Source organism: Octodon degus, unplaced genomic scaffold (genome assembly GCF_000260255.1).
Source record: "Octodon degus isolate 3935 unplaced genomic scaffold, OctDeg1.0 scaffold00012, whole genome shotgun sequence".
NCBI classification, from domain to species: Eukaryota; Metazoa; Chordata; class Mammalia; order Rodentia; family Octodontidae; genus Octodon; species Octodon degus.
This window is the reverse complement of record NW_004524588.1, coordinates 835900-859272: the sequence shown is the minus strand read 5'-3', so window position 1 is coordinate 859272 and position 23373 is coordinate 835900. Positions and strand designations below refer to the sequence as shown.

The 23373-nt window shown below is 34.8% G+C and overlaps 2 pseudogenes; both read left to right on the top strand.

Annotated features, from left to right (window-relative positions):
- Positions 1–624: 624 nt before the first annotated feature.
- Positions 625–16748, top strand: LOC101575631 (annotated as a pseudogene).
- A 253-nt stretch (positions 16749–17001) lies between these two features.
- On the top strand, positions 17002–17757 carry LOC101579628 (annotated as a pseudogene).
- Positions 17758–23373: the final 5616 nt, after the last annotated feature.

Genomic DNA, 23373 nt, shown 5'->3' with positions numbered 1-23373 from the left:
ATGTGTTAGTAATTCTTTACTACCATGAAAACTTTTCTTAGTTGATAATTTTGAATATGTTAACCTAATCAAATACTGTGTGAGTACTTTGAATTGATCACAGATTTATACACTACATTCTAGCCTCTTAGTTGGACTCACAATTTAATTTTAATTTTGAATATTATTATGAAATATTTAATTTAATTTTGAATTAATTATTATTTAATTTTCTGAATGTTGTTTAATTCTAATTTAGTGTTATGCTTTATACTGTTTCTTTGAGTTGCAATCTACTTTTAAGACATGGTATGATGTTTTCTCCTAGTTTGAGAAACTTTAATATGTGTACTTCCATTTTCTGTTGACTTTATATTATTTCTTCTTTGTCTTTTACAGTCACAGACACACACATACACACACACACACACACACACACACACAGATGAGAAAATATGTATCTAACCTGACATAAGATTGATACTATTTTCTGGAAATCTTTAATGACATTTTAAATGGGTTTGTCTAATGTAATTATATTTTACATAGTCCTGCATAACCATCATTTTCAGAGCTCTTTATTCTCTACCAAAAAGCAACTTCTCTTGCCTTCTAGACTATGGTCTTTGTAATTTTCTATTTGCTATGTCGGAAGGTATTAGAATATTTCAAGCTTGTATAGCTGAAAAATATTTTACTTTTAATTTTTCTTTTAGTATGTTTGCTAAGTATAAAATTCGAGGAGGACAGATCTTTTATTTTCAGTCCTTAATATAAATAAATCTAGTTTCCTATCCACTTGCTGTTTTTTTCCTAATGCAAAATAAGATGATATTTAATTTTGTTCTTCCATAGCTAATACTTTTCCTATGTATATACTTTAATGATTTTTTCTTTATAATTAGTTTTGGACAATTTCATTTTTGTGTATTTGGTATGATTTTATACATATTACTTGTGCAAGAAGTTCATTTTTCTTGGAAATGAGGTTCTATAGCTTTAACTAATCAGCAATTTTAATCTAAAACACAAAAAATTGTCTATTAGCATATTTCTATTTTTCCTAAACTTATTTTATGCAAGTTTTGCTGTTTAATTGTATGTATAGACATTATGTTTGTATTATAAGCTATATCATTTATATACCTTACAAAGTAAATTTTTGAAAAATGTCAAGAAGGACACGTGAAGTTTAGTTCACTGAGATAGCTGGCTGTCCCGATATTTTGTAATTTAAAGCTAGCAATGACTAGGATTCTAAATACGATGAATTTCACATTCTAAATTGCTGCAATTTATTGCAGCAATAACCATTAATACATAAATTAATCCATAAGTAATTCTTCAACTAAGTTGGTTAATAAACATATGTCTAACATATTTGAATGCTTGCCCTGAAAATATTTAGCAGCTGGATTTGTGGATGCAACATTTAAACAGAAGCAAATCAGAAATTACAGATTATGATGTTGTGCTCTGTGCTCCCTGCCTTGAAGTTGAACACACGCACACACACACACACACACACGTACATAATACAAGTAACTGAATTATGTTGTTCACTAAAAGCAGAAATTGTAAAAATTTAGACTAGATCATATTTGTTATGTATACAGCTATATATGATATATTTTATTTAGGAAATATGTATTATAATACAAAATTTTAGCTTTGTAATATAAAGTTAATTTCTGAACCAACCTCCCAATAAAGCTAATGAAATATTTATTAATGCTTAATAATCAATATTTGAACAATGGTACTTAAATTAATAAAGGTAAATAAGGATAAATGAAACATAATAATTAGGAGAAGTAATAACAAAAATAAACTAAAAAATCCCACACATACAGTAAAATTTTTAAGTACTTTATGATCTGATAGACAAGGTAGAATTATTAGTTATAAAGAGGATGTGCTTTAATTACATTTTTGTGAAGTTAGTAACTCATGACATTAGCTTGCCTAGCAGCTGATAGCTAACCTTAACCAGACAGGATGTTCATCTCAGGTGTGAGGTAGCTTGTTTGCTTTAGGCACTGCTCCAAGTCCCACCTACATATATGTGATCAATTTCCTAGCTTTGTGGTTCCCAACACATCCCCATTTTTTGTTTTGTTTTCTCAGAGATAGGTGTTCCACTGCAGTTAGAGAAGCTGTATTTGAAGAAGTCTTTAAAGCACTTTTTCATACTTGAAATCAGTCTAAAGACTGTAGGTACTTGAATTCACAAAAGTGTAAATAAAGGACAATTTTGTTGTGAAAAATAAAGGAGATGGAAAATAATATGTATATATACACAAGAGAGTTAGGATAGGTATATAGGATACTTTCTCTAAATTCAATGTGAATAATAGTTTGCACTAATATTGTTTAGGCAAGATATCATGTCTGCATTTTGTCCTCTGAATAACTACTATGAAGACAGCAGTATGCAATGTATTAATTATTGTAAATGTCCTACTAACCTGTTTCAAAACTGTTTCATTGCTATTTTCTCTTTTTTCACATAAAGTGAGTTAAAATTGTAAACAAATTATTTAACAATCTACAGTTTTAATAATTGAAATCATAACAAATGGTCCTTAATCAATTCCTTTGACAATGAGATAATTTTTTGGAATATAAATATCATTGTGAATTTATAAAATTTATGAAATAAAAATTATAGTACAGGTCAAAAAGAGGATGTGGACAACAGGACTAATAACCATATTCTATTAATTAATTGTAACATTCTTTATTAATACGGAACATACAATCATTTTAATTAAAACAATGTTTAGAAACATATATGTGTAATAAGTCAAAAAATCTTAATTAAAATTAAAGAATTGCTGTTTGAAAGCAGTTTTAATACTATAAGTACAATGACAGCCGAACACACTGAAATGGTATCTAGGTTCTGGAGTCAGATTTATTCAACATCAGATGGTCACTGCCAAGGAATCAATTACCGCTTAAAATGTCAGGCCTTGAAAGCCCAGAAAGGGTGACTTATGGAGTTGAAAGAGAAGTACAGAGGTAGAGCACTTGGTTGTCTTTTGATTGATTAGTTCTTTCAATATGCATCATAGTGATCAGCTATCCATATTAGTTATTAGCTGTTTCTGGGTGGCAGAAGCCACCAGAACTGAAACAGGAACTGTCACCTGGGTGAGAAATAGACTGCCTAGGTGGCATTTTCTGCTACCCAACTCAACCATACTATGATGCAATAATTATGTTAATAAAACAATGACATTCTAGAAGTTTAGAAAATCAATTCCTCTCTCATAGGTGAAAAACCAAGAAAAATGGAAAATTTTATCATTTTTCAATATGATTCCTTTTTTTTTTTTTTTTTTTTGCAGAACCAGGGATTGAACTCAGGCCCTTGTGCTTGCCAGGGAAGTGTTTATTCTACTGAGCCATCTCCCCAGCCCCCTCTCAATATGATTCAATAAAGATCAATTATTGATCAAAGTACTATTTAAATTGAAGTTTGAAAATATTAAATCTTCAAAATTCATGTTTTTGAAGACATTAATTAAAAAGATTAATGAGGTAAATTGGTCACATATTTAGCTAAAGAAGTTAGAATTATATGGAGCAGTTAACTTTTAAAAAATAGAGACAATTTAGGAAGGAATTAAAAAACTGTTTACGTAGTTTCATTTTATAGGGAAAAGGATACTCAATGCTCCACATGCATTGTCATGTTTAATTCTGAAAACAAATTTAAGTCCTAAAGGAAACAAAGAGAAGTAAGTTGGCCAAGGTTGCACAATTAGCACATGAAATAAAAAAACAGTAGCATAAACAATCTGATTCTGTAGCTTAAATTCTGAAGTACCTCACAATATATTTATGTAGGCAATCCATGGTCTCTGTAGAAGCGGGGATCCTAGACTCCTTGAGGAACCAAAATGTGGGCTACTCACATCCTTTATGGAAATTGTAATAGTCTTTGGAATTATCCTCCCACATACATCAACTCATCTCTAAACTATGCACACTCTCTAATACAATCGTGATACTATGTGAACAGCAATAAAAAAGTCTATGTATGTTTAGTGTAAATGAAATTTTTAGAAATAGCTGATGACATGATCAGAATTGCAGTAATAATTCATGTTAGAATAAAAAATTAAAAGCATATGAGCACAATTGTCATCAGAAAGAAAAATATTCAGATCAACTATGCTTTCATTTTTGGATTGAAAAACTGAACAGCTTCTCTATCTGGGCTTCTGAGCTGTACAGAGGACTATCATATGCAGCACTCAGTAATTTGTTTCTCAAGAGTCTTCAAATAGCTTTAATCAGAACTTCTGGGAAGAGCTCTGCAAATATCTTTCTCTTTACCCTGTGGTACAATTTCTGAAAAAGTCTAGAGAGTGAATCTCCAGCCTCATCTAGTGGGTCAACTTTGTGAAATTGAAAATCTTTGCTAGTATAAATTTAGAGTGCTAACAGATTAGTTTTTATAAATGTTTTTTCCATAAATATAATTACATTGCTAAAATATGTTCTCAGTCATAAGAAACCATTCAATCATCTCCAGATCACTAGGGAGTGGTATGATCACCAATTTTGACACTTCTGCATATGGTTTCTCCCCTTTTTTCCACTGCTTTTCATTTTCTTCTCTCTCCCTACCTCCATCTCTCCATCCCCCTTTTCTCACTATATCCTCTCAGATATCCTCTGTCTCGCTGTCTCTCTCTCTCTCTCCCTCTCTCTCTCTCTTTCTTTCTCTGTCTACCTGTCTCTGTCTCTCCCTGCTTCTCTCTGTCTCTGTCTGTCTCTGTCTATCTCTGCCTCTCTCTATCTCTCTCTGTTCTGTCTCTGTCTCTTTCTCTCTCTGTCTCTCTGTCTCTGTCTCTGTCTCTCTCTCTCTCTCTCTCTCTCTCTCTCTCTCTCTCTCTCTCTCTTTCTCTCTCTCTCTCTGTCTCTCTCCTCCCTCCCAGGACTTTTGCACTGAGACATTTTCCATTTTTACACAAGATCTCTATAACTTTGTCCAGCTTGGGCTCAACTGACAATTGTCTTGCTGTAGCTTCTCAGAGTTCTGAGATAATAGGTGTGTACCAAAATATGTATATCATCTTTCATTATAATTGAATTATATTATAATTATAGTGAAATAGAATATATAGTTATTTTCATGAGTACAAATGAAGATTGAACTTTCACTCCAACATCAGCTATGAAGTTTTCAGCCTATAGTAAGGGGATACATAAATCATCTGATAGGAATTAGAGTTAAGTATTTAGAGAAAAATAATGTTTTCCATTAAAATAGTGTTCAGTGCATTCATTAGAACTCTATAGTTGGGGCTGGGGAGATGGCTCAGTGAAATAGAGTGCTTCCCTGGCAAATGCAAGGGCCTGAGTTCAATCCCTGGTTCTAGGGGAAAAAAAAAAGAACTCTATAGTTTTTCTGCTTTCTGTAGCAATCAGAATTTAAAAGAAAACAGAAAGCATATTCCACATCCAAAATCTAGGTTTTGGTAGGTCTTTAAATTAGGAGATTAAGAAATTATAACTGAAACATAAAATCTAGAAAATACTATCAGGGGGCCGGGGAGTTGGCTCAGGGGAATAAGTGCTTCCCTGGCAAGTGCAAGGGCCTGAGTTTAATCCCTGGTTCCGCCAAAAGAAAAAAAAAAAAAAAGAAAGAAAGAAAGTACTATCCTTGGTTTGGCTTTCTTTTCTCCCTAAAGTGAAATTTACTACTGAACGTCATTCCTATCCAAGCAATGGTGGACATTTTCTTAAATTTAGCTAAGGTTTCAATACAAGAGGAACTGTATTGATTGTGTCAAGTGAAAAGTTTCTTCTTATGATCAAAACTTCTTTATCTAGATGATTCAGGAGTTGCTTTGATTTCAGTAAGTTAAATAGTGATTCATCCAGGCTTATGTGACAGACAAGTAACTAGTTATATTACTGCTGAGCAGTAAAAAATCATTTATATGTGGCTTATTGCTAGCCCAAGTATGTTTACGTAAGATAGTTACTATTTTCCAACCTTGTTTTACTTCTCAAAAGAGAGAAGGAGAGAGAGGGAGAGAGAGAGACAAAGAGAGAGAGAGAGAGAGAGAGAGAGAGAGAGAGAGAGAGAGAGAGAGAGAGAGTTAGCAGTGATGGTAGTTTCATTTTATCATTCTGCAGAGGCAAATATAAATGAGACCATCAGATGAATGTCTGTGAATGAATTGTGATTTGGAAAACCTTAAAGAGCAGACATTAAAATCTTTTCCCTCTTGAATATAGTCTAGAAATCATTCTCTGTATTACATCTATGAGCTTTTTTATGCTGTTAGTGTGCTCCATGTGTAAATATCTCAAGCAGTTGCAACTCCATGGCTAAAGGTGCTGGGATCCCAGAACCTATGTCCACATGGAGGCCTGCCAAACTGATGTCTTGTTATTTGACATGAGCTCTCTGTAATTGTACCAAGTCGGAGTACTAGTAGGTTGATGAAGGAACTATTCCATTGCTATGAAAAACGAATGGAATTTCTGTTTCAAGCTATTAACTTCTCTTCATTTGAGGAAATTAGAAGCTGAAAAATGGTTTCCTCTGAGTTCTATGACAAGAAGACGCTCTCTAAAAGAAAAACAATCCTTAAAATCCACTGATTGATTTTCAGGCATGGCATGATTTCTAAGTGTTTATAATATTTTTTCTTCCTACTAACCTTTTGGAGTGTATGTATTTGATTGTTCTAAAAATATTTCTAGAAAAGTAAAAATATCGGGGTCTGTCTTTATGTGTATCAATGACATAAGAATATCAAAACATATTTCTTTTGCAAACAATATAAACAATATGTTATGAAAGTTTCTATAATCATAAAACCATAGGTATTTTACATACATAATCAGTGTTATCATCCACTTGAACTTTTCATGATTCATGTTTACATATCTTGTAGATGGTTAGGATAGATATATAGTTACATTCTCGTAATGAATAGAGGGATTTGTTCTAATGGTGTTTGTAAATAGGATATCATGTCCGCATCTTGTACAGCAATTAGCCAGTAGGAAGAATGTATGCAATGTGTTAATTATTGAAACTGTCCTACCAATTTGGTTTGAAACTGTCTCATTGCTATTTGTTTATCAATAAAATTATGGGAAAAATCATGTAGAAATATTCATTTATCCTGCAAAAAATCTAAAAATAATGTTTCAGTTTCATTCTTCAAACTACCACCTCTTTGACAGCAAGAATGTTCAATCCTAAATCGCATATGAGAATACATCATGAATTATTTTATGCTTAATGAACAGTAAGCAAAATTATTATTATAATGTTCAGATAATAATTTATAGATTGGCTAATATTGTTAATATAGATGTACCTTAAAATACTGCAGATTAATATAAAAAAATGAAAAGCTTAGAAAAAGATATTTTCTATAATGTAGTAAAAAGGGGAGACTATGTTAACAACTTGATTTAACTGTTGTTAAAGTGTCCAAATATAGATAGGAAAGTCATTCCTTCCAATTCTTAATTTCAAATATTTTATTTATTCCTTTTTAAAAATTCTTTATATTTTTTAAAGAGAGTACAAACAGTATTAGAAGAGAAAAAATTACAAGTGATACAGAATTTTACTTAGCAAAGTAACATGAATTTTATGGTATTTGTTGTAATACACAGTGTTGTCTTCAACCGGTTACCATATGTATGCATCAAAAATTGAAAGAAGGAAGAAAAACGAAAGACATGTGTAAGAAATTAAGATAAAAAAATAAAAAAGAAATTGAAAAAGGAGACAAAAGAAATTAAGTATTATCCGACAGTTCCCATAAATCACAAGAAATGTACAGTGTAGTTGTCCAAACCATCTTGCTTACATTCATAGACATATCTTCTTTCCCCATTCACTCTCTTGTCCTCCTTCTCAACTCGGTGACCATTCCCTTTTGATTAAGTTCATTTCCTTTTCCCAGTGTCTATTGTACCCACTGGATTCCTTTTTTGCTTTCAGGTACTCACACTGAGGAGATATAGGATGTTTGTACACGAGAGTCTGATTTATTTCACTTAAGTGTATGTTCTCTAGTTGCATCCATTTAGCAACAAAAGATTCAAATTTCAGTTGTTTCCTTTTTTTTTTTTTTTTTCAGAACCGGGGATTGAACTCAGGCCCTTGTGCTTGGCAGGGAAACTCTTATTCTACTGAGCTATATCCCATGTCCCAAAGGTTAGATTCTATTGTGTTTTTTTTTTTGTTTGTTTGCTTGTTTGATTGGTTTGTTTATTTTTTAAAATAACCTGCTTTATAACTGAATAATAGTCCATTGTGTAAACATAGCACAGCTTCTTTATCCATTTTTCAGGTGATGCATATCTGGGTTGCTTCCAGGATTTAGCTATGACAAATTGTGTTGCTATAAACATGGGTGAACATATATATATCACTGTGGTATGGGATTTTCAGTTCTGCAAAAATACCTAGGAGGAGAATAGCAGACTTGAATGGGGCTTGCATTTCCATAAACGTTGTACCAATCTGTACTCAGGAGTCTCAGGAGTCTATATGGCCTTTTTCTAGCTCTAATATTTTACTTATAAGTGGAAGTCATACACCACATTTTTTAAGGCTCATGTATCAAATTCTGGGCCTTCTGTATGCTAGACAATTGTGCAATCAGTAAACTATACTCCCTATTCATCATAATTGCCTTTGAAGTATAAATAAAATAGATCAAATTAATAATTAAAAATCCATGGGTTCTGTCTTATAGCAGACAAGATAATTTAGAAGCAAGTAGTACAGTTAGTGTACTAACTGCTGCAAAAGAAGTTAGTTTCATCTGTGTTTCACTGGTGATTCCACCGCAGCAGACAGTTGTTCAAATAGAATAATAGGAGCTGGACGAAACAGAGAACTGGTTTTCCATCCAGCACTCTGAAGCCAGGATCTTCTCAAAACAATCATGTATAAAATTTGAAAATGAATACAATAAGTTATGAGGATAATATTAGTATTCATTAAAAGTAATAAATTAACACATAGAAGGTAAATTTAATAGAGAAAAGTAAAGCAATTCATGAGGAAGTGTGGATGAGCAGAATACACATGCTCATTTAGGTAACAAATCAATCATAAAACTGTTAATCATTTTAGTTAATATTTAAAGGCTAAACAGAACCACGATAGTAATTTTAACTAGAAATAATTAGAATATTAGTATTTATTTTAATTTACAAATGTCTTCATGGCCCTGGAGAACTGCACCGGACAGGTCATGAGAAAAATGTTGTTATCTCTGTTGCCTATCTCCAGAGTTTATTTGGCTCACACTAATAAGTTGGGTATGAACTATACCTACTCTATGTAAGTACTTGAGTAATAAATGGTGCTGCTAACGCCTGAAAAGTAACCAATCATTTTAACACCTGGCTTGCAGCTATACTAAGTATCTATTACAAACTTGAGCGTATTTTACTTTCTCCAGATACAAGATAGCCAACTTCTTCAACCTTATTTTTCTTCCTCTAAAAATAAAAGAGATAGGGGCTGAGGAGATGGCTCAGTGGAATAAGTGCTTCCCTGGCAAGCACAAGGGCCTGAGTTCAATTCCCAGTTCCACAAAAAATAAATAAATAAAAATAAAAGAGATGATAATGTCACTTTAGTGATACTGTTTAATGCTTTGGGGTATATATATATATATATATATATATATATCTTCATCCCGGTTAATTTAGTATAATTATTATAGTTCTGGTTTGCTTGTCATCTACTCCACTTCCAAATAATATACAAAGATGCACTTCCCTAACAGTGATTCTCAAGTTTCCAGAAGCATGGTACACAAGATGAACTTTCTAAATGTTTTCTTTTCTTTCTTGTCATTTCCAGTGTATCATCTGTCTTATTTCAGGGTGGAGTTCTTATAGGTTACTGAATACACTGGTCTTCTCCTTTTGTCAGGTTAATGGCATTGTTTATTCTTGAAAGCATTCATTGTCTCTGATTTGGGGAAAAAAAGACAAACTGAAAAAGATCATCTCAATAAAACTGATTAAGAGCTGGTCCAGTATGCCTAGGCGGAGCTAGAAGGAACTGAGCCCAGAAGCCAGATATAGCCAGTCCAAAGCAGCAGAGCAGAGCATGAAGGGGCTGATTTTAGCAACCAGGCCTGGCCAGTCAAGTTCAGGTTCAAGTTCAAATTTGGTAGAACTAAATCCTATGAGCTGAGGCATACTGCTAGGCTCAGCAGGGCCCCACGGAAGCCCAGACTTATGGGGAGGATCATCATGGCAATGAGATGGCAAGAGATAACTTGGATGAACTACTATGCTTTGTTATATAGCAATAATGTATCCTCCTATGGTCTAAAGAACAAAATCATTAGTTATAAAAATTCATCAAACCTAAGAATTAATGAATTAAAGAGCTGATTCATTTTTTTTTCATAATTTTACTGAGAAACAAATAGTAATGAGACAGTTTCAAATCAAATTGGTAGGACAGTTTCAATAATTAACACGTTGCATACATTCTTCCTAGTGGCTAATTGCTGTACAAGATACGGACATGATATCCTATTTACAAACATTATGAAAACAAATTCCTCACCACTCCTATTCAATATAGTTGTGAAATCATTAGCTGTAGCCATTGGACAAGAGAGAGCAATGAAAGGAATAAGAATAGGTAAAGAAGTTAAATTATTATTAGTAGATGACATGATACTTTACTTGGAAGACCAAAAATACCGCACCAAGGGGCTGGGGAGATGGCTCAGTAGAATAAGCGCTTGCCTGGCAAGCAGAAGGGCCTGAGTTCAATCCCCAGTTCCAAAAAAAAAAAAAAAAAACTGCATCAAGAAGCTACTAGAATTAATTCACAAATTCAGTAGCCTAGAAAGATAGAAAGTCAGTACCCAAAAGTCAAGAACATTCCTCTACATAGATAATAAACACACTGAGAGGGAAATTATGGAAAAAATATCTTTTACTACAGCACCGAGGAAAATGAAATACCTTGGAATTCATCTAACTAAAGAAGTCAAAGGTCTTTTCAAGGAAGATTACAGTACTATGAAGACAGAGATCATAGAGATTTCAGAAAATGGAAAGATATTCCCTGCTCCTGGATAGGAAGAACCAGCATTATGAAGATGGCCTTACTCCCAAATTGCTGTTCTGATATAATGCAATCCCCATGAAACTACCACCAGCATACCTCACAGACCTAGATAAATCGTTCCAAAAATTTTATTTGGAACCAGAAAAGACCTAGAAAGGCAAAGGCATTCCTAGGCAACAAAGATAAGGCAAGAGGCATTAAAATCCCTGATTTGAAATTATACTACAAGCCTACTGTGATAAAAGCATGGCACTGACAATGAAATAGACTTGGGGATCATTGCAGTAGATTAGAAGACTCAGAAGCCCCTATGAGTACACTCAACCACATTATCTTCAACAAAGAGGGCAAACATGCTCACTGGAAAGAAGATAGTCTCACTAAGAAATGGTGCTAGAAAACCTGGCTCTCTACATGCCAAAAACTAAAACTTGACCCAGGTCTATCACCATGTACTGAGCTAAAGTCTAAATGGTCTAAGCATTAAAACAGAAACACTAAATCTCCTGGAAGAGAAAGTAGGAAGTAATCTTTAAGACATAGGGGTAGAAAAGGGTCCACGAACAACAATCAAATCAAATGGGAAACATTTGAAAGAATTTGCATGTCAAAAGAAATTACCAACAAAGTGAAAAGACAACCCACAAACTTGGAAAATAATATTGACTAATAAGCACTGAGACAAAGGTCTGCTCTCTAGAATTTATAAAGAACTATAAATCACTCAGGCCCCAAAATTTAAAGACCCAATCCAGAAATGGGAATTTGAGATGAACACACACTTTTCAGAGAATGAAATTAAAGAAGTGAATAAATATATGAAGAAATGCTTCGCATCACTAGTCATCCATGAAATGCAAATTAAAATAGCATTGAGATATCATCTCACCACAGACAGGATGACTATCATAAAGACTTCAACGAAAAACACATGTTGGAGAGGCTGAGGGGAAAAAGGAACCCTGTTTCACTCCTGGTTGGAATGTAGACTAGCGCAAACATTATGGAAATCAGTGTGGAGACTCCTTAGAAACCTATGACTGGAAATCTCATTCAAACCAGCTATTCCCCTAGTGGGAATGAAAACATATCACAATGATATATGTGTACCTATGTTTATAACAGCACAATTTGTGATAGGAAACAACCAAGATGCCTGTCACCTGAGAAATGGATGAAAAAGATGTGGTATTTTTATACAATGGAGTACTACTTGGTGACAAAGAATGATAAACTCGAAGCCTTCATATTTAAGTGGATGCAACTAGAAGATATACTTATATATGAAATAAAACAGACCCACATGTGTAAATATCATATAGTATCCCTAGTATAAGAACTCAAAAGAAGAAATTCAAATAGAAAGGTATAACACAATTAAAAGAACTTGAGCATTCCATATTGAAGAGTGAGCAAGGAAAGAAGCTAAGAAACATGACAGGGGCAAAGCCATACATTTATATGTACAAAATGGGTAAGGCAGTGATCCTGAGAATCTTCAGCAGGTTTTTGAAACTAGTAGTTAATTGGTAGGATTCTCACCCTGACTAACTATATATGCTGATACCTGTGAACTAAGCAACTTCACTAAAGATGGCAATGTGTAATAGTAGGGTCAGCCTTGGAATGCCTGTCATTCTGGTCTTCTGAATACGTGCTGCTTGTCATGACACACTGGTTGCTGCCATGCTGTGTCTCATGTAAATGTTTGTTTAAAAAGTAAGGGGGTGGTGAATGAAGGCAGGAGACAGGAAAAGGGGTGTTGCAGGACTGTTCTGTTACAATGCTCTATATGGTTAGATGCCTAAACTTCTATGTAAAAATATGTAATTTTTTATTCTATTTTTAAATATATTTTTATTTTTCAATTTTTTTCTTCATATTCTGTGTGGACTGAGAGTTTAACATATCAATGATTGATGAAGAATACCTTTTCCAAAGGAACTAAACAAAAAAGGGGATACAGATGAATGTCCATTTTGTATATGTGTATTCAAAATGGTTAGGATAGATATATAGTTTCATTCTCTTAATGAATAGAAGGATTTGTTGTAATAGTGTTTGTAAATAGGATATCATGTCTGCATCTTGTACAGCAAATAACCACTAGGAAGACAGTATGCAATGTGTTAATTATTGAAGCTGTCCTATCAATTTGGTTTGAAACTGTCTCATTGCTATTTGTCTCTCAATAAAATTATGGGAATAAAAGAATACCTGTTCCAGGTTGTGCCTAAGATTTTTGATATATCAAAAAGATTGTGACATTGTGAGATGAACACACACTTCTCAGAGAATGAAATTGAAGAAGTGAATAAATATATGAAGAAATGCTTCGCATCACTAGTCATCCATGAAATGCAAATAAAAATATTTGCATTGTGAGGTTAAGCTCAACTGCCTATGTTGTAGGGTAATAGCAATAAGCTTTTCTTCTGGAGAGTTAACAACCTAAGTTTCTCCAAAAATTGGAGAAAAAGGAGGACTGTAAGGACAGCTAAGATTTTGGCCCTAGCCTTCCAAGATCAGTTAAGACTCAGGACATAGTTGAACCTGTTCTGTAACATCATGTAACTCAGTTGTGTCCCTAATTATATGATTAAGGAGATTATAGGGCCACAATCTCCTTACAGTGATTGATGATATAAAGTGTGCCTAAGGAGAGTCATATGGAGAGAAAATATTCTCTCAGGTTTTCAAAGAGAGCATATTGGGCAAGCAATGGCCATGGCTTATCCACATGACTAACACTGACAAAGGATCTATAAACTGCAGTACAGGGTTTCAGGATAAATCCTGAGGGAATTTGACTGATCTTATCAGATACAAAAGATACATTTCATGTTATATAGGTCTTGCTTTATCTTGGTCTTAACCATGCAGCAGAAAAATATAAAAATGAAGTAAAGTCTTATTAATATGCTGAGCTGTAAAGGCTCAAGTCAACAACTTCTGACATTGCCAGTCCTACAGAAAACTCAGGACTCTTATGAACTACTGGACTGTATTGGAATATTTTGCTGAATTGGTGCACCTACAACATGCAAATAATGATGAAATTCTCATCTCTGACATGATTAAACAGGAGAGGGAGATAAAAGTGAAAAACTATTTTGTGTCTGTGTATTCACGATGGTTGGGATGGATGTATAGTTGCATTCTCTTAATTTAATAAACAGAGAGATTTTTTCGAATAGTGTTTGTGGATGAGACATCATGTCTATGTCTTGGCAATGAGTGGCCACTAGGACAGCAATATACAATGTATTATTTATTGAAAGTATGCTGGTAATTGGTTCTGAAGCTTTCTCATTGCTATTTGTTTCTCAGTAGAATTATTTTAAAAAATAAAACAATAAAGCAATGTTAAGATAGCATCTCATGCTAGAAAGAATGGTTGTCATGAAAGAATCACTAATAACAGATGCTAGAGAGGCTATGGGAATAAAGGAACTCTTCTCCATCGTTGGTGGGAATGAAGACTGGTACTACCACTGTGGAAATCAGTGTGGTGACTCATCAAAAACTAGTATTGGAAATCTTATTCAATCCAAGTATTCCCCTGCTTGATATTTTTCCAAAAGAACTGAAAACATAATACCACAGTGATATATGTGCACCTACATTTATAGCAGCACAGTTTGCCATAGCCAATCTTGGAAACAACACTTAAGGAATGAATAAAAAAGATGTTTTTTGGTTTGAGGTGTTATGTTTGTTTGTTTGCTTTCTAAAATGGAGTACTACTGAGCTATAAAGAAAGACATACTGGAGGCCTTTATATGTAAATGCAGGTAGCTAGAGGCTATGCTCATAAGTGAACTAAATCAGTCCCACATATGTAAATATTATATTATCTCTCTAGTGTAAGAACCTGAATGTGGGGCCGGGGAGATGGCTCAGTGGAATAAGCGCTTCCCTGGCAAGCGCAAGGGCCTGAGTTCAATCCCCAGTTCCGCCAAAAAAAAAAGAACCTGAATGTGTAAATATAATCTGAAACATGCATTAGATATAGTAGAATGGAATATAACTAATATACGGAATAAATAATGAAGATGAAGGAAAAGAGAAAAGATAGAAAAAAGAAGAGTAAAAAATCATGCAAGTTTATATACAAGATAGCTGAGATGATTTCATTACTAATTTCCATCAGGTTTTTTTTTAATAGCAGTTAATGTTTAGAATTTTCACTTTGACTAACTCTGTATGCTAATATCTGAGATCTAAGCAATTACATGGAGGACAGCAATGTATAATACAAAAACTATGGCTGAATACAAATTACCTTGGTTTTCTAAATATGTGCCATTTCTAATGTCTTATCAATTATTATACTTACTTTAAAATAATTTAAAAATGATGAAGCAAAAGGGTCAAGAAAAAATTGTTAAGCTTTATCAAAGCAAGCATTAATGTTCAATTATTTGTCCAAACTTACAAACCTATATCTGTTCATCTGAGCAACAGGCTTAATGATGAAAGTACAAAATATAACAACTACTTTTAATTTGATAATCTTCTTTTGAAAATATGTGCCATATGTCTTGGTGTATGTCACTCTGTTTCTGATTTTGTGTTATGGTTCATGTCTCATTGCTGCCCCGCCCCAATGCCTCATGCAATAATGAGGTGGACTCCTAGGGCTTGGGTTTAATTTATGATCCACTGGGATTATGGGTATGAGTGCTGCTGGAATTATGAGTGTGAATGCTGCTGAGATTATGGTTATGAGTATTACACACACCCTGGGGTGGATAGCCTGAATGAAATATAAGGGAGACAGACTTGTTCACTGCTGTCATTGTTGCAGTTATTCTCAGCTTTTGCTCTTGCTGATTTTCTGCCTTCTACCTCCATGAAATGCTACCCTCTGCCGTGTGCCAGTGTGTGTTGGAACCAACTGAGTATGGACTGAAAGCTCCAGTAACTGTGAGCTAAATAAACATTTCCTTTCTTCATTCTGAGTGTCAGGTATTTATCCCAGCAACAAAAGAAGAGTAACTGAGACATTTTAGTTCTACTATTTGTTTTTGCTTTTGTCTTTGTTTTTCCTCTTTAAAATAAAATAAAATAATTTTTTAAAATGTGATTACGGGTGCACGTCCGGCCGGCTGGCATAGTGGAAGCCACGGTGCGGTTCAAGCACAGGTACCTTCTGTGTGAATTGGTGTCGGACGACCCCCGCTCCCGCCTAACTCTGGATGACCGAGTGCTGGGCAACCTCGTACGGGACACAATCGTCCGAGACTTTCGGCGCCGCCGCCTGCTCCATTGGCTTCGCGGTTCGATACCTCAATGTCTACACTGGAATAGTGCTACTTCGATGCCGGAAGGAGTTCTATCAACTTGTGTGGTCAGCTCTTCCTTTCATCACATACTTGGAGAACAAAGTACACCGCTATCCTTGCTTTTTCAACACAGTACACGTGGGAGGTACAATTAGAACATGTCAGAAGTTCCTGATTCAGTACAACAGGAGACAGCTGTTGATCCTGTTGCAGAACTGCAGTGATGAAAAAGAACGGGAAGCTATCCAGAAATCTGTCACCTGAAGCTGTTTACTAGAAGAAGAGTCTGGTAAGGAGCTTTCAGACAGTGGTGGTGAGGAGGCCACAGAAGTAATGGAGTGAACCAGCCATACAGCAGGCTGCACTATGCCCAAGCCCACTTATAGAACTGCAGTTCTCCAAATTGGAGGGCTCCCAACCAGAGGACCAATGGCCAGCTTTATTTAGCATTCCCTGGGTGAATGGTTATATAGGCTGTGAAGGCTCTATAGACAACTTTTGTATGTAAATGCTTCGACAAACTTAGGCTGAATAAATGTACTTAGCTTCTATAACCTTCAAAAAAAAATGTGATTACGGGGTCCAAGCCGGGAGGCCTGTTGTTAGTGAACTATGTTAGAGGCAAACTATGGGGCCATTGAAGACGGCAATTTGGAAGAAATGCAAGAGGAAGTATGACTCAAGAAGAGAAAAAGACGAAGAAATGTGGACAAAGATCCTGTGAAGGAAGATGTAGAAAAAGCTAAGAAGAGGCGAGGCCGCCCTCCAGCTGAGAAGCTGTGACCAAATCCTCCCAAACTGACAAAACAGATGAATGCCATCATTGATACTGTGATCAACTACAAAGATAGTTCAGGGCGGCAGCTCAGTGAGGTCTTCATTCAGTTACTGTCCAGGAAAGAGTTACCAGAATACTATGAATTAATTAGGAAGCCTGTGGACTTCAAAAAGATAAAGGAAAGAATCCGTAATCCTAACTACTGGAACCTGGGAGACCTGGAGAAAGATGTCATGCTTCTGTGTCACAATGCTCAGACATTCAACTTGGAGGGATCCCAGATCTATGAAGACTCCATCGTCTTACAGTCAGTGTTTAAGAGTGCGCAGCAGAAAATTGCCAAAGAAGAAGAAAGTGATGAAGAAAGCAATGAGGAAGAGGAAGAGGAAGAGGAAGAGGAAGAGGAAGAGGAGTCTGAGTCTGAGGCTAAATCTGTTAAGGTGAAAATCAAGCTCAATAAGGGAGATGAGAAAGGCCAGAACAAAGGAAAAGGCAAGAAAAGGCCAAATCAAGGGAAAGCAAAGCCAGTGGTGAGCGACTTTGACAGCGACGAAGAGCAGAATGAAAAGGATCAGTTAGAAACAAGCGGGACTGATGATGAGTGATCCCCGTGGAGCTGAGTATTTTTCCTCCTCTCTCCCATTTCTACCCAGCGGTTTCATGTGTCCTGTGGGTGCTGGGCTTTTTCTGTGTCCTCCTCCTCATCTTATAAACTAGCTTTAGAATAGTGCCAGACAAACATACGATATCATGGTGTAAAAAACACAAAGTTTGTAACGTACTGTGACCAAATGGGCCTCAAAGATTCAAAGATTAAAACAAACAAAAGCTTTTGATGGAAAATGTGGGTGAATAGTATATTTCTATGGGTGGGTCTAATTTGGTAAAGGTTTGTGCCTGGTTTTATCACCTGTTTGGATGAGATTTTTGTCTTTTGTAGCACTGGTAACCAGGAGAAGCCATTAAAAGCCACTGGTTATTTTATTTTTCATCAGGCAATTTTCAAGATTTTTATTTGTTCGGTATTTTTTTTTACACTGTGGTACATATAAGTGACTTTAATAGGTGATAAATGTACAGTAGTTACATTTCACCTACATATACATTCTTCCACTTTATGCTCTATGATCTGAAAAATGCTTTTTAAATTGTATAAGATTTATGTCTACTGTAAACATTGCTTAATTTTGTTTGCTCTTGGTTTTAAAAAAATTCTGTTGAAAACGCTATTGAATGTTGTAATCTATATAGTGTACTGGATGGCTTCTTTTGTCCACCTGATTTCCTGTGTCACCAATGTGTATTGTCTCTGTCTCCCTAAAGTGTACTTTATCTTTGCTTTCTTTGCACAATGTCTTTGGTTGCAAGTCATAAGCCTGAGGCAAATAAAATTCTAGTAATTTTGAAAAAAAAATGTGATTACGAATAGAAGACTACAAAAAAGGGGAATACAAATGAATGAACATTTTGGATCTGTATATTCAAAATAGGAAAGATATACATCTGTATTCTCTTAATTCAATGAATACAGAGATTTGTTCGAATAGTGTTTGCGGACAGGATATCATGTCTGCATCTTGTACAATGAATAACCAACAATATGCAATGTATTAATTATTGAAACTGTCCTACTAATCAGTTTTGAAACTATCTCATTGCTACTTGTTTCTCAATAAAATTATTTTAAAAATGATTAGAGGACTACAATAATTGTCAGACTTTAGTTCTGTCATAAGTTTTCATATACTAGATATTTATTTATTCAATTTCTTGAAATAAAGAAAGACATGTTTTTGAAATTTAAATCTGACTTTGAAATTTTATTTTTTCTCCTAGATACCCTTAAATTTCCCCAAATTATCCTCATATTCTACTTTAAATTTCTTTTATGTATCAGTTCCTTCTGTATTTTGAGCAAATCTTTTACATTAAAATATTATAGAAATTGTTATACATATTTCAATAAAACTGTGCGATCATTACAATGTTATGTAAAAAATCCATATATAATTATAAGGAATTTCTTAGCATCTGGTTTAGTACAATATTGCATAAAAAGTTGATTTTTTTTTTGAAGGTTCCACAGTGTGTTCAGGGCTCACTACCAGATAGGACTCCTAGTGATTCTCCTGTTTACAGCCTCCCAAGTGCTGGGATTACAGGTGTGCACCACCATACCCAGTCTCCATGGGCGACTCAGCACACCCAGGGGGCAGGGCTGGCACGGGATGCCCAGGGATTGAACTCGCAGCCCCTGCACTGTTCTGTTCTGCTAAGCTATTTTGCGGGCCCAAAAGTGGAAAATTTTAACATAACCAGAGCAGATTATTATAAAAATGATCTAAAATTCCATCAACTGAAAAATGGATAAAAATCCTAATGCAAATCTACTGTAGAACTTTGTATAGACATATAATAATCAATTAAGGTCATTTGTAGGAACTTGATGGATATTGAGACCATAACATTATGTGAAATATGTCACAGAAAATTCTATACTATATTCTTCCTCTCACATAAGAAACTAAAACTGTAAATAAAGAGTAAAATAAAGGAGAGATTATAGGAACTATGGAGGAAGATATTTTAGCATTGGATAAAAATTGATGGAAACGGTATGAGATGGTTAAGGGGACCAAACATGATTAGGTGATTTCTATATATTCCAGTTCCTTAAAATAAATATAATTTTGGGGCGGAGAGATGGATCAGTGGAATAAGTGCTTCCCTGGCAAGCACAAGGGCCTGAGGTCAATCCCCGGTTCTGAAAAAAAAACCCAAAAAGCAATTTAATGTATCATGAACACTCCAGTAATTACAATTTGGAAAAAAAGTGAAATAAAACATTTTTAAATAAGTGAATTTTTTATGAGACTACATCTGTTCTGTCATTATGAAATTTCAGATTATTATTTAAAATTTAATATCGGTCATAACCACAGTGGCTCAAAGCTTCAGTCAGTGGTTGATAACTTACGCAGAAACAACATAGCAAAAGGGTCTAGGAGAGGACAGTCCACAACCTAAAAGGCTACAGATTCCCTACAATGGCTTTCCTGTACCTCTGATTCCTAGTTAATATGACATGAGTAACTATCCTCCACCAGACCTTTCTTTCTTTTCTTTTCTTTCCTTTTTCTCTTTTTCTTTCTTTCTTTCTTTCTTTCTTTCTTTCTTTCTTTCTTTCTTTCTTTCTAATTTTTTTTTTACATTTATTTATTTATGTGTGTGTGTGTGGCCAGCTCAGCCCACCAGGGGGCGGGGCTGGCTGGCATGTGGTGCTGGGGGATTGAACCGCGGTCCCTGTGCTTTGTTCAGTTTAGCTTGTTCTAAGTAGGTGCTTTAGACCACGGAGCCATCTCACCAGCTCCTCTCTCTCTCTCTCTCTCTCTCTCTCTCTCTCTCTCTCTCCCTCCCTCCCTCCCTTTCTTCCTTCCTTCCTTCCTCTTTTCTTTCTTTCTTTCTTCTTCTTTTTTTTTTTTTTTTTTTTTTGATATTTTAGTACAGGATCTACAGGGTCTCACTACGTAGATCAGACTCATAGTGATCAGCCTGTGTTCAGCCTCCCAAGAGCTGGGTTTACACTCACGCGCCGCCATGCCCAGTCTCAATCGCTGACTCAGCGTGCCCTGGGAGCCAGGCTGACTCAGCACAGCAGGGATCAAACCCTGGCTTCTGTGCCTGCCTTAGCAGGCGCTTTCATTGCTGAGTTATTTGCCTGACCACATCACACCTTTCTCCTGTGCTGTCTCTGAAACTTTTGTAACTTTAAATCAAAATAATGCTCATGTTTATTTATTTTTTTATTTTTAAAGATATAAAATAGAGATATAAATTTAAAGAAAAAAACAGTGTTAGAAATGATACAAGATTTCACTAACCAAAATAACAGAATTTCAGAAATCATTGCTGTATTACATGATGCTGTCTTCACATTAGTTGTTCACATTACCACATATAAACACATAAGATTCATTTAAAAAAAAAAGCAGTAAAAAGAAGTTATAAGAATTTCAAAAGAGAAGAAAATCAGAGTAAAAAAAATTAAGCATTAACTGCTCCTTTCAAAAGATCAGCAGAAATTGACAATAAAATTATCCAAACTATTCTACATGTGTACCCAAATATATCTTCTTCCCTTCTTATGTTAGTCATTTGCCGCAATAGTTTTTCCTTCTCATTGAACAATTTATTTCTTTTTCACAGAATCTGTTGTACCTTTTAGATTTTCATTACTCTTTCAAGTTCTCACACTAGTGAGATTATATGATGTTTGCATATGTGGTTCTGATTTATTTCTTTTTTCTTTTTTTTATTATAGTTTTCTTTTATTTTGAAGAGTAAATACAAGATCAAGAAAAACAAAAGCAAAGACAGAAACTGGGTAACATAAAAATACGTACGTTACAGTTTTTCAAAACTAGAATAGCTAACAGTGATTGATAATATTATCTGTTTTTATCATCAGATCCGTTGCTCAGATTAACAGATATAGCTATGCAAGATGGGTCATATGAGTGAATATTGCATTCTTTCAAGAAGTCTTGAATTTTTGTTCTTGCTCTCATTTTCTTTTATTACATTTATTTATTTATTTATTCATTTATTTTTATGTATTTAGTACAGGGTTTACAGAGTTTACAGGGTCTCACTACATGATCAGATTCTCCTGTTTTCAGCCTCCTAAGGGCTGGGATTACAGGTGTGTGCCACCACACCTAGTCTCAGTCACCCTCTTAGCATGCCCCAGAGGCAGGGCCAGCACAGCACGCTAGGGATTGAACTCCAGCTGCTGCACTCTGCCTAAGCAAGCACTTTAGTCTGCTGAGCTATCTGGCTGGCTCTTATTCCTTTCCTTAAAATTACTTTAAAGAGAGTATAGCAATAATTGATATGACATTAGAAACAGTACACATTTAGAAGATCAAAAGGACAGGTATTTCAAGTATGGTTTTAGTATTATACATTGTTGTCCTCATTGTAGTTGCTTGCTCATGTTTAAATTACAGATGTCAGGTAGTCTGTCTCAGAGTTGACCAGGACAGAAGTGGGAGTGGGAGAAAGAGCTTAATGTATGTATGTAAGCAGGATGGTTTGGACAACTCTACTGCACATTTCTGCTGGTATATGCAGAGCAGTAGTTAATGCTGTAATTCATTTAGTCTTATTTTTTTCAATTGTTTGTACTTTTTTTCTTCTTAATTTCTTATGCATTTCATTTTTCCTTTCTTCTTCCAATTTTACATGCTATATTTGGTAATGTGTTTAACTGGTTGGAAGATAACACTATGTATTACAACAAATACTGTGGAATTCATATTACTTTAAGTGAAATTCTGTATCACTTGTAATTTTTTGTTTTAATTCTAACATGTACTGTGTTTAAAAAATAAGAAGTAAAAAATTGTTAATTAGCTCTTCCTGCTTTGAAAATCCATAACATATGTATTGCTATATGTTACCCTGTTTCAGTTTTTGTTTTGGCTATTTTTTATGCCTTTGTTTTTACCCTTGAAAATAAAATAAAATTTTGAAAAAGAAATGAGAGGGTTGGAGAGAGCTCAGTAGAATAAGCGCTTCCATGGCAAGTGCAAGGGCCTGAGATCAATCCCCAGTTCTGCCAAATAAATAAATAAATAAATAAATAAATAAATAAATAAATAAATAAATAAGTGACAAAGCCACAGGAATACTTGGGAGTAATAACAAAGAATACAGATTAGAAAAACTTAAATGTTGGCTCAAAAAACAACCAAAGCCAAATATAAAGTTCAGGTAAATGTGATAGCCATTAAAAATGTTTGAACTAGAAGACAAAAATAATTTCAGGCATCTCAGGAATTAGCAAGCCCTCTAAAGTACAAGTTGTAAACAATTGGTTTGAGAAGGAAACCTGTGCATCCCCTGCTGAAGAAGGGCTGCCTAGGGAACTGGTTCCTTGGGATTCATTTCATTGTGCTGAAACACACTCAGAGGTGCTGCATGTGTGTCCCAAGGAGGCCTGTCTCCTGCTCAAGACAGTGGCAGACATGGATGTTGTCTGCCTGGTGCTAGTATTTTAATCAAGCAGAAAATAGGAGTCATGGAGGCTCCCATCCAGATATCAAAGGAAGGGCTGGATGGCAAAGTAGTGTGCCTCTGTAAACCTGATGCATGAAGTTGTAGGAGTGAGACCTAATCTTCACTAAAGATCCCAAGAAGTTGGAGACATGAAGAGTGTG